We start from the raw sequence: 11783 nt of genomic DNA on the forward strand, positions 1-11783 counted from the left end.
TTAGAGAGTCAAGAAAAGAAATAAATGAGCTTAATGAAGTCCTCTAATTAAATGCTTGTGGTGCTTATGTATCAAGTGGTAATACTTGAAAACAAAGCATTTAGAGTCGTAGTTTTGTTATCAACTCATGGGGCAAAGCACCCAAAAGGAGAAGCTAATAAGAAAATCAAAAGCTTGTTTCAAGGAAGAAATATAAGAAAAAGATTTCATAAATTGAGCTAGATAGAAGCATCAATCATTTACATTTCTTTTGTGATTGTAGCATGCTTAGAAAACTAGCTTACCATGAACATTGAGTTGCTATTCTTCTTACCTTGGATTGTCAATCTCTATTGCATGATTCTTTTCTTGCTTGAGGACAAGCAAGGTTTAAGTTTGGTGTTGTGATGCATTCGCATATTTGCTATTTTAACTAGTTAGTTTAGTTAAATTTAGTTCAATTTCGTTCATTATTACTAAAATAAACAAGCAATTTTGTGAGTTTTTCTCCATGCATCCATGAACCAAGAACTAAGTGAAATTTGGCATAATTCATGCAAATAACTCAAGGAGTTTATATATAAGTTGATGTGAATGATTCCCTTGAAAATTATTGCATAAGATGGCAAGACTTTGAGGAAGATTCTTTGGTTTACGTTAGGTGATGAAGAAAGAAGAATTTGAGAAAGAAAGATTGGGGATATAGCAAGCTTGGCAAGGAGGAAGAGACTTGGGCGTTGCCAACGTGCATTATCACTTGAGTGTTTGGCAATAACGCCAAGTAGCCCTGGAAGGTGAATTTGAAGCCTCAAGCAAGTTGCCAACGCCACCAACAAGGGCATGTTTGGTGACAACTCCAGCAGCAAGAAGGCTTGGATAGGAAGGGTGTGAAGCACGTTGCCAACGCCAAATTCTGAAGGCGTGTTCCTTGGCAACGCAGCAAGCAACCTTGGGGAGCTAGTCCAAAGCCTCGAGCACGTTGCCAGCCTAGAGATGAGGGGCGTATTTGAGGACAACGCAGGCAAACAACGCTGAATAGAAGACTTGGCCCAGGAAAGGGAGATGCACGTTGCCAACGCCAAGTTCTGAAGGCGTGTTCCTTGGCAACGTAGCAAGCAAAGCTTGGTGCCATAGGGAAGGCTCGAGCACGTTGTTGGGCTGAGAGAGCATGGGCGTGTTCCAAGGCAACACCAAGCAAGGAAGCAGCCCTGGAGAAACCAGCACGTTGCCAACTTGGAAGAAAGGGGGCGTGTTCAGCAACAACTCCAGCAAACTTGGCAGCCTGACCTTACCTTCTTCAAGGATTCATAACTTGAGCTACAAAGCTCCAAAGGAAGTGATTCTAGTGGAATTGGAAAGTAGACATTAAGAGCTTTTCAACCTTATATCATAGTATGGGATTAGCATTCATTTGAAGCTTCAAAAGCTGGCTTCATTTGGAGCCTCAGAAAGGAGCACGTTGCCAACGTGGGTTCATTGGCATGTTCATTGGCAACGCAGCAAACTTGGAGCTAGGAAGCAACCACGAGCACGTTGCTAATTTGGAAGTATAAGGGCATGTTCATCAACAACGCTAGCAGCTAGGCAACCTTGGAATGAAGCAACCCACGTTGGCAACTTGAAAGAACAAAGGAGTGTTTGCCAAAAACGCTGGTGAGCTGGACAGCCTGACCTTACCTCCTTCAATGGAGTATATCTTGAGCTAAATAGCTCCAAATGAGGTGATTACAACGGCATTTGAAAGTAGACATCCAGAGATTTCCAATGATATATCATGGTATGGGTTTGACATTAGTTTCAAGCTTCAAAATCGGGTCTCATTTGGAACCTCAGAAACTGAGCACGTTGGCAACTTGGAATCCAAGTTGGCAACGCCCTTGCTAAAATTTGGCTCCATGGGAGGCATAACCCACGTTGCCAACTTGGGGAAGGTGAAAGTGTGTTTGCTAGCAATGCCTGCGAAGCTTAGCAGCCTTAGAAGGTAACCCACGTTGCCAACTTGAGAATGTGAAGGCGTGTTTGTCAAAAACGCCGGCAACCTGGCAGCCGGACCTTGTCATCTTCAATGGAGCATAACTTGAGCTACAGAGATCCAATCGAGGTGCTTCCAGTTGTGTTGGAAAGCTGACATTCAGAGCTTTCCAACCATATATAATAGTTGATAGTGAAGCACAAAATTAAAGCTTAAACCAGGGGCAACTTTGGACATCAAAACTGAAACCAAGAAGAAGAAGAGCCAAGTTGTTAGCAACAACTTGGGCTAGCAACGCCCATCTCTCCAAATAACTCCCAGCCCAGGAAATCCATGAGCACATTGCCAACGTGCATTTACATAGGCGTGTTGGCCAAAAACGTGGTGCTACAATTTCATTGAGAAGCTAGCTAATCCAACCTCAAGCAAGCAAAGCCTATAAATCTCAACCAATCAAGGCCACAAGAATCATCTAGAATAGTTAATTTTCATTTTGTTTTGTAATTTGTTTTTAATTTCATTTCAATTTGTAATTTAGGGATGCCTATATAAAGGCCATAGTTTCATAGAATTAAGAGCTCTCTCTTAGAATTTTTTTTAGACTTTTTATTTTTTTTTACTTTTTGGACACTTAGACATTTTTCTAGCATTTTTATTCTCTACTTTTTCTCATCGGTTTTCTATTTTTTGTTTTTCTAGCAACTTTGAATTATAGTTTTAAGAACTTCTTCTTCTTCTTCATTCTTCTCTACACTTAGTTTAATTTTCATCTATTGCAATTGTTGTTGAAATTGGAGCTATGATTCACTAAACCCCATTTTCATTAGGGGGAAGAGCTCTGTTTATTTGAATGAATTGATAACTCTTCTTCTCCTTCTTAATTCAAGTGGTTAATCCAAGAGGAAACTCTTGTTCTTCAAAGATTCAATCACCATCGAGAGAGGGATTAATCTATATGAATTATGTGGTGAATTTGGGAAAGGAGCCACATAATTCAGTTTAGAGTTCATCCTTTCATGATTTCCTTGATCAATACACTTTGGTTGGTATGTGAGATGTAACCTCCCTTAGTTGAGATTCTGGAAGTTGTGTGGCTTGGATTAGAAATTGAACTTCATCTCTTCTCATGAAAAATTAGATCACAAGAGTGGCAATTGGTTGTGTTGAGAGAAATTGAGTTACCAAGAGATTGGGACTCAATTACCCACAAGTTGCCATGGATCTATACCCATGATTGAGAAGGAATTGATCAACATCAATTCAGGAGAATTTGCATCTCTGATCCCTAATAATCCTCTCCATCATCAATTCTCATTTCTTTTGCTCTTTAGTTGTTTGAATATCCATTACCCAATTCCCTTTTACATTCTTGCAATTCATTATTCTTGTCATTTGCATTCTGTTTCTATATTTCTTACTATTTACTCTTATGCTTTTTAAAATTCTGCAATCTTTACTTTCTTGCAATTTATCTTTAATGTCATTTAAGTTTCTTGCATTTTAAGTTTCAGTTATTTACTTTCATCTTCTTTCTCTCTTCTAGTTCGTTAAATTCCTTGCCATTTAAATTTTTGCAATTATGTTCAAAAAATCACAAATCTCATGAAATCAAAACCATGTTTGCTTGACTAAATCTACCATTTAACTAAAGTTGCTTAATCTACCAATCTCCGTGGGATCGACCTCACTCTTAGTGAGTTTTATTACTTGATACGACCCGGTATACTTGTCGGTAATTACGTGAAACATTAATTTTTCGCGTATCAGTCGTTCTACCTATTAAGGCATTATAGGCCAAGCCCACATCAACGACTATGAAGTCGATGCTTAGAGTTTTGGGTTTCATCCCCTTTCCAAAAGTTGTATGTAGGGGTATGAATCCTAGTGGTTTTATGGGTGTGTCCCCCAATCCATATAGGATATCATGGTATGCCCTTAACTCCTTTTCGTCCAATCCCAACTTGTCGAACGCTGGTTTGAACAAGATGTCTGTTGAGCTCCCTTGATACCACCAAGGTTCTGTGTAGATGGCCATTGGTGAGAATCATAGTAATTACCACTGGATCATCATAACCAAGGGCAATACCCTGCCCGTCTTCTTTAGTGAAATAGATTGTTGGAAGGTCGGGCAGTTCGCCCCCGACTTGGTAGACTTCTTTCAGGTGTCTCTTACGAGATGACTTTGTGAGACCTCCTCCAGCAAACCCTCCTGAGATCATGTACATATGTCGCTCCGGAATTCGTGGTGGATCTCTCCGATCTTCTTCATCTCGCTTCCTTTTCCCATGATTGTTCGACCTTTCTATGAGATATCTATCAAGCCGGCCTTCTCTGGCCAGCTTTTCTATCTCATTTTTCAAGTCGTAACAATCATTTGTTGAGTGCCCATATAACTTGTGATATTCACAGTATTCGCTATGACTTCCCCCTTTTTGTTCTTGATAGGCTGAGAAGGTGGTAGCTTTTCAGTGTGACAAATTTTCTTGTAGATGTCAACTAGGAAAACTCGCAGAGGAGTATAAGAGTGATATCTCCTGGGCCTTTCGGTCCTGACTTCTTCTTTTTTCTTGGGCTCTCTCTCCTTCTCCTTTGATGAGTGAGAGTGCCCAGGTCGCCAGCTTGGTTCTCGTAGCCTGGCATTTTCCTCCATGTTGATGTACTTTTCAGCTCTTTCTTGTACATCACTTAAAGAAGTCGGATGCCTTTTGGAGATGGACGGGGAGAAAGGGCCTTCTCAAAACCCATTTACTAGGCCCATGATTACTGCTTCTGTGGGCAGGTCTTGAATTTCTAGGCACGCCTTGTTGAACCTTTCCGTGTAGTCTCTCAGGGATTTTCCGACCTCTTGTTTTACCCCCAAGAAACTAGGCGCATGCTTGACTTTGTCCTTTTGGATTGAAAATCGCATAAGAAACTTACGCGAGAGGTCATCAAAACTGGTGACCGACCTTGGGGGGAGGCTATCGAACTACTTCATCACTGCCTTTGTCAGAGTTGTCAGAAAGGCTTTGCAGTGGGTAGCATCAGAGGGCGTCGGCTAAATACATCCAACTTTTGAAGTTGCTTAGATGATGCTTTGGGTCGCTGGTCTCGTCGTACAAATCCAAATCAGGGCTTTTGAAGATCCTTGGAACTTTTGCCCTCATGATATCTTTACTGAATGGATGTTCTCCCCCCAAAAGAGAATTTTCTCGGTCACTATGAGAGCTCTTACCTTGGACATTGGATTCTAATCTCAAGAGCTTTTCTACAAGCTCTTTTCATCGCTCAACCTCTCTCCTTAGGTTTCTCTCCGCTTCTCGCTGTCATTCTAGTTCTTGTTCCAGCTGTTCTAGCCGTCCTTGGTGGCCGTGAAGCAGCCCCATGAGGTCGGCGGCGTGAGGTTGCCCCCCTTTTTCTGGTTCGTGCACTTTAGAGGAGATTCCCTTTGGCTCTTTCACCCTTGAGGGGCCTTCTCTGTGCTGGTTAGCCGCTCCTTGCAGAGTGATTACAGCTCTGTCATTGTTACCTGTGTCTTGGTGTTCTTGCTCAGATTCGGACGCGGTGTTTTTGTCCTCGTTTAGGTCGTTTACTGGTATGCAAAATCGTGATCGTTCATTCCTTGGTAACAGCGTCAAAAACTTAATACGCACGTTCATGATTTTAGTTCTTTGCAAAACTTTGCACAACTAACCTGCAAGTGCACTGGGTCGTCCAAGTAATAAACCTTACGTGAGTAAGAGTCGATCCCACGGAGATTGTCGGCTTGAAGCAAGCTATGGTCACCTTGCAAATCTCAGTCAGGCAGATTTAAATGGTTATGGTGAATTGATAATTAAAATATAATTAAAATATAAAATATGATAGAAATACTTATGTAATTCATTGGTAAAAATTTCAGATAAGCGTATAGAGATGCTTTTGTTCCTCCTAAACCTCTACTTTCCTGCTGTCTTCATTCAATCATTCCTACTCCTTTCCATGGCAAGCTTTATGTAGGGTATCACCGTTGTCAATGGCTACTTCCCGTCCTCTCAGTGAAAAGGGTCCAAAATGTGCAGTCACCACATGGCTAATCATCTGTCGGTTCTCGATCATGCTGGAATAGGATTCAGTAATCCTTTTGCGTCTGTCACTACGCCCAGCACTCGCGAGTTTGAAGCTCGTCACAACCATCCCTTCCCAGATCCTACTCGGAATACCACAGACAAGGTTTAGACTTTCCGGATCTCAAGAATGGCCGCCAATAATTCTAGCCTATACCACGAAGACTCTGATCGTGAATCAGAAGGCTAAGAGATATGCATTCAAGCTTGTTTTCATGTAGAACAGAAGTGGTTATCAAGCACGCGTTCATAGGTGAGAATGATGATGAGCGTCACATAATCATCACATTCATCATGTTCTTGTGTGCGAATGAATATCTTAGAGAAGAAATAGGCTTGAGTTGAATAGAAAAACAATAGTACTTTGCATTGAGGAACAGTAGAGCTCCACACCTTAATCTATGATGTGTAGAAACTCTACCGTTGAAAATACATAAGAACAAGGTCCAGGCATGGCCAAATGGCCAGCCTCCATAAAGGTCTATGATAGCATAAGACTGATCAAAGATATAAATACAATAGTAAAAAGTCCTATTTATACTAAACTAGTTACTAGGGTTTACAGAAATGAGTAAATGATGTAGAAATCCACTTCCAGGCCCACTTGGTGTGTGCTTGGGCTGAGCATTGAAGCTTTCACGTGTAGAGGTCTTCCTTGGAGTTAAACGCTAGTTTGTAACCTATTTCTTCCAGAATAGGGCAGAAAGCTGGCGTTGAACGCCAGTTTGTGTCATCTAAACTCGGGCAAAGCAAGGACTATTATATATTTCTGGAAAGCCCTGGATGTCTACTTTCCAACGCAATTAAGAGCATGCCATTTGGACTCTTGTAACTCCAGAAAATCCACTTTGAGTGCAGGGAGGTCAGAATCCAACAGCATCTGCAGTCCTTCTTCAACCTTTGAATCTGATTTTTGCTCAAGTCCCTCAATTTCAGCCAAAAATTACCTGAAATCGTAGAAAAATACACAAACTCATAGTAAAGTCAAGAAATGTGAATTTTATTTAAAAACTAATAAAAATATACTAAAAACTAATTAAATCATACTAAAAACTATGTAAAAACAATGCCAAAAGCGTATAAATTATCTGCTCATCACAACACCAAACTTAAATTGTTGCTTGTCCCCAAGAAACTAAGAATCAAATAGGATAAAAATAAGAGAATATACTATAAATTCCAAAATATCAATGAAACTTAGCTCCAATCAGATGAGCGGGACTAGTAGCTTTTTGCCTCTTGAATAGTTTTGGCATCTCAGTTTATCCATTGAAGTTCAGAATGATTGGCATCTATAGGAACTTAGATTTTAGATAGTGTTATTAATTCTCCTAGTTCAGTATGTTGATTCTTGAACACAGCTACTTTATGAGTCTTGGTCGTGGCCCTAAGCACTCTGTTTTCCATTATTACCACCGGATATATACATGCCACAGACACATAACTGGGTGAACCTTTTCAGATTGTGACTCAGCTTTGCTAAAGTTCCCAATTAGAGGTGTTTAGGGTTCTTAAGCGCACTCTTTTTTTGCTTTGGACCTTGACTTTAATCGCTCAGTCTCAAGTTTTCACTTGACACCTTCACGCCACAAGCACATGGTTAGGGACGGCTTGGTTTAGCCGCTTAGGCCAGGATTTTATTCCTTTAGACCCTCCTATCCACTGATGCTCAAAGCCTTGGATCCTTTTTATTACCCTTGCCTTTTGGTTTTAAGGGCTATTGGCTTTTTGCTCTTGCCTTTTGGTTTAAAGAGCTTTTGGCTTTTTCTGCTTGCTTTTTCTTTTTCTTTCCTTTTTTTTCGCCATTTTTTTCTTCTTCTTTTTTCTTTCGCAAGCTTTTGTATTCACTACTTTTTCTTGCTTCAAGAATCAATTTTATAATTTTTCAGATTATCAATAACATTTCTCCTTTTTCATCATTCTTTCAAGAGCCAACATATTTAACATTCATAAACAACAATATCAAAAGACATATGCACTGTTCAAGCATTCATTCAGAAAACAAAAAGTATTGTCACCACATCAAAATAATTAAACTAGTTTCAAGGATGAATTCGAAACCATGTACTTCTTGTTCTTTTGTTTTTAGAATAGTTTTCAATTAAGAGAGGTGATGGATTCATAGGACATTCATAGCTTTAAGACATAGACACTTAAACACTAATGATCATGTAATAAAGACACAAACATAAACATAAAGCATAGTAAACAAAAAATAGAGAAAAATAAATAGACAAAGAGATTAAGGAACGGGTCCACCTTAGTGAGGGTGGCGTCTTCCTCTTCTTGAAGAACCAATGGTGCTCTTGAGCTCCTCTATGTCTCTTCCTTGTCTTTGTTGCTCCTCCCTCATAGCTCTTTGATCTTCTTTAATCTCATGGAGAATGATGGAGTACTCTTGGTGTTCCATCCTTAGTTGTCCTATGTTGGAGCTTAATTCTCCTAGGGAGGTGTTGATTTGCTCCCAATAGTTTTGTGGAGGAAAGTGCATCCCCTGAGGTATCTCAGGGATTTCATGGTGAGGAATTTTCTCATGCTCTTGTTGAGGTCCATGGTCTCTTGTTTGCTCCATCCTTTTCTTAGTGATGGGCTTGTCTTCTTCAATGAGGATGTCTCTTGGCCATAACTTCATAGAAGTGGTCTTGATGGACCTTTGAGATGAATCTCTCCATCTCCCATGACTCAGAGGTGAAAACAATTGCCTTCCCTTTTCTCTTTCTTGAGGTTTCTCTGGCCTTAGGTGCCATTAGTAGTTATGGAAAAACAAAAAGCAATGCTTTTACCACACCAAACTTAAAAGATTTGCTCGTACCCGAGCAAAAGAAGAAAGAAAGTAGTAGAAGAAGAAGAAAATGGAGGAGATGGAGGGAGAGAGTGTATTTGGCCAAGGGGAAGAAGAAAGGGTTATGTTGGGTGAAAATGAAGAAGGAATGAGAGGTTTATATAGGAGTGGGGGGAGGTTTAGGGTTTGGCCATTAGGGTTGGGTTTGGGAGGGAAAAGAATTTGAATTTTGGAGGTAGGTGGGGTTTATGGGGAAGAGTGGAGGGATGTCAGTGGTTAAGAGGTGATGGGGAAGAGTGATTGGGGTGATTGGTGAAGGGTATTTGGGGAAGAGGGTTATGAAAAGGTGTGAAGAGGAGAGAAGAAGAGGTGGGGTAGGTGGGGATTCTGTGGGGTCCACAAATCCTGTGGGGATCCTGTGGGGTCCACAGATCCAGCGGGGTCAAGGACTTAACATCCCTGCTCCAATTAGGCGTGCAAAACGCCCTTTGTATGCAATACTGGCGTTTAACTCCAGACTACTGCCTGTTTTGATGTTAAACGCCCAAATGTAGCCTGTTTCTGGCGTTTAACGCCATGTTGATGCTTATTTTTTGCATTAAACGCCAGCTTAGTGCTTGTTTCTGGCGTTAAACGCCAGACAGATGCTTGTTTCTGGCGTTTAAACGCCAGAGTGCTCTTCCTCCAGGGTCTGCTGTTTCTTTTGCTATTTTTTTATTCTGTTTTTAATTTTTTCAGTAGTTTTTGTGACTCCACATGATCATCAACCTAAAAAAAACATAAAATAACAATAGAAAATAAATAGATATAATTAAATAACATTGGGTTGCCTCCCAACAAGTGCTTCTTTAATGTCAATAGCTTGACAGTGAGCTCTCATGGAGCCTCACAGATATTCAGAGCATTGTTGGGACCTCTCAACACCAAACTTAGAGTTTGAATGTGGGGGTTCAACACCAAACTTAGAGTTTGGTTGTGGCCTCCCAACACCAAACTTAAAGTTTGACTGTGGGGGCTTTGGTTGACTCTGCAGTGAGAGAAAATTTTCATGCTTACTCTCCATGGTTACAGAAGGAGATCCTTGAGTTTCAAACACAAGGTTGTCCTTATTCAGTTGAAGGACCAACTCTCCTCTGTCCACATCAATCACAGCTTTTGCTGTGGCTAGGAAGGGTCTTCCAAGGATGATGGATTCATCCTCATCCTTTCCAGTGTCTAGGATTATGAAATCAGCAGGGATGTAAAGGCCTTCAACCTTTACTAGCACGTCCTCTACTAGTCCATAAGCCTGTTTTCTTGAGTTGTCTGCCATCTCTAATGAGATTCTGGCAGCTTGCACCTCAAAGATCCCAAGTTTCTCCATTACAGAGAGTGGCATTAAGTTTATTCCTGACCCCAGGTCACATAGAGCCTTCTCAAAGGTCATGGTGCCTATGTTACAGGGAATTAGAAATTTACCAGGATCCTATTTCTTTTGAGGTAGAGTTTGCTGAACCAAGGCATTTAGTTCCTTGATGAGCAATGGAGGTTCATCCTCCCAAGTCTCATTACCAAATAATTTGGTATTCAGCTTTATGATTGCTCCTAAATATTGAGCAACTTGCTCTTCAGCAATGTCTTCATCTTCTTCAGAAGATGAATAGTCATCAGAGCTCATGAATGGTAAAAGGAGGTTCAATGGAATCTCTATGGTCTCTAGATGAGCCTCAGATTCCTTTGGTTCCTCAAAGGGAAACTCCTTATTGGTCAGTGAACTTTCCAGGAGGTCTTCATCACTAGGATTCACATCCTCCTCCTCCTCTTTGGGTTCGGCCACACCAAGTAAGGTAATGGCCTTGCACTCTCTTTTTGGATTCTTCTCTGAAGGTGTCCCATTACTCACAGGATTCCTTTCAGAAGTGTACATGAACTGGTTATTTGCAACCATGTCAATGAGTTCCTGAGCTTCTGCAGGCGTTTTCTTTAGGTGAATGGATCCACCTATAGAATGGTCCAATGACATCTTTGATAATTCAGACAGACCATCATAGAATATATCCAGGATGGTCCATTCTGAAAGCATGTCAGAAGGACACTTTTTGGTCAGTTGCTTATATCTCTCCCAATCTTCATAGAGGGATTCACCTTCTTTCTGTTTGAAGGTTTGAACATCCACTCTAAGCTTGCTAAGCTTTTGAGAAGGAAAGAACTTGGCTAAGAAAGCTGTGACCAGCTTATCCCAAGAGTTTAGGCTATCTTTAGGTTGAGAGTCCAACCATATTCTAGATCTGTCTCTTACAGCAAACGAAAAAAGCATAAGCCTGTAGACCTCGGGATCAACCCCATTGGTCTTAATAGTATCACATATTTGCAAGAATTCAGTTAAGAACTGAAAAGGATCTTCTGATGGAAGTCCATGAAACTTGCAGTTCTGTTGCATCAGAGAAACTAATTGAGGCTTTAGCTCAAAATTGTTTGCTCCAACGGCAGAGATTGAGATGCTTCTTCCATGTAAATTGAATTTGGTGCAGTAAAGTCACCAAGCATCTTCCTTGCATTGTTATTATTTTCGGCCATGTCTCCTTCTTTTTCGAAAATTTCTGTCAGATTTTTTTCCAGAGAGTTGTGCTTTAGCTTCCCTTAGCTTCCTCTTCAGAGTCCTTTCAGGTTCAGGATCGGCTTCAACAAGAATGTTCTTATCCTTGTTCCTTCTCATATGAAAAATAAGAGAACAGAAAAGAAGAGGAATCCTCTATGTCACAGTATAGAGATTCTTTTATGTGAGTAGAAGAATAGGAGAATAGAAGAAGGAGAAGAGAAGAATTCAAAAATTAATTAAAATAAAATAAAAATATTTTTATTTTTATTTTAAATATTAATTAGAATTCAAAAATTAAAAATAAAAATAAAAATTGAAGTTAAAATTTGAAAATTTTAAGAAGAAAAATGAAATTAAATTAAAATTTAAAACAATTAGTTAATTAAA

This window comes from Arachis ipaensis, chromosome B01, assembly GCF_000816755.2.
Source record: "Arachis ipaensis cultivar K30076 chromosome B01, Araip1.1, whole genome shotgun sequence".
In the NCBI taxonomy this organism is placed as follows: domain Eukaryota; kingdom Viridiplantae; phylum Streptophyta; class Magnoliopsida; order Fabales; family Fabaceae; genus Arachis; species Arachis ipaensis.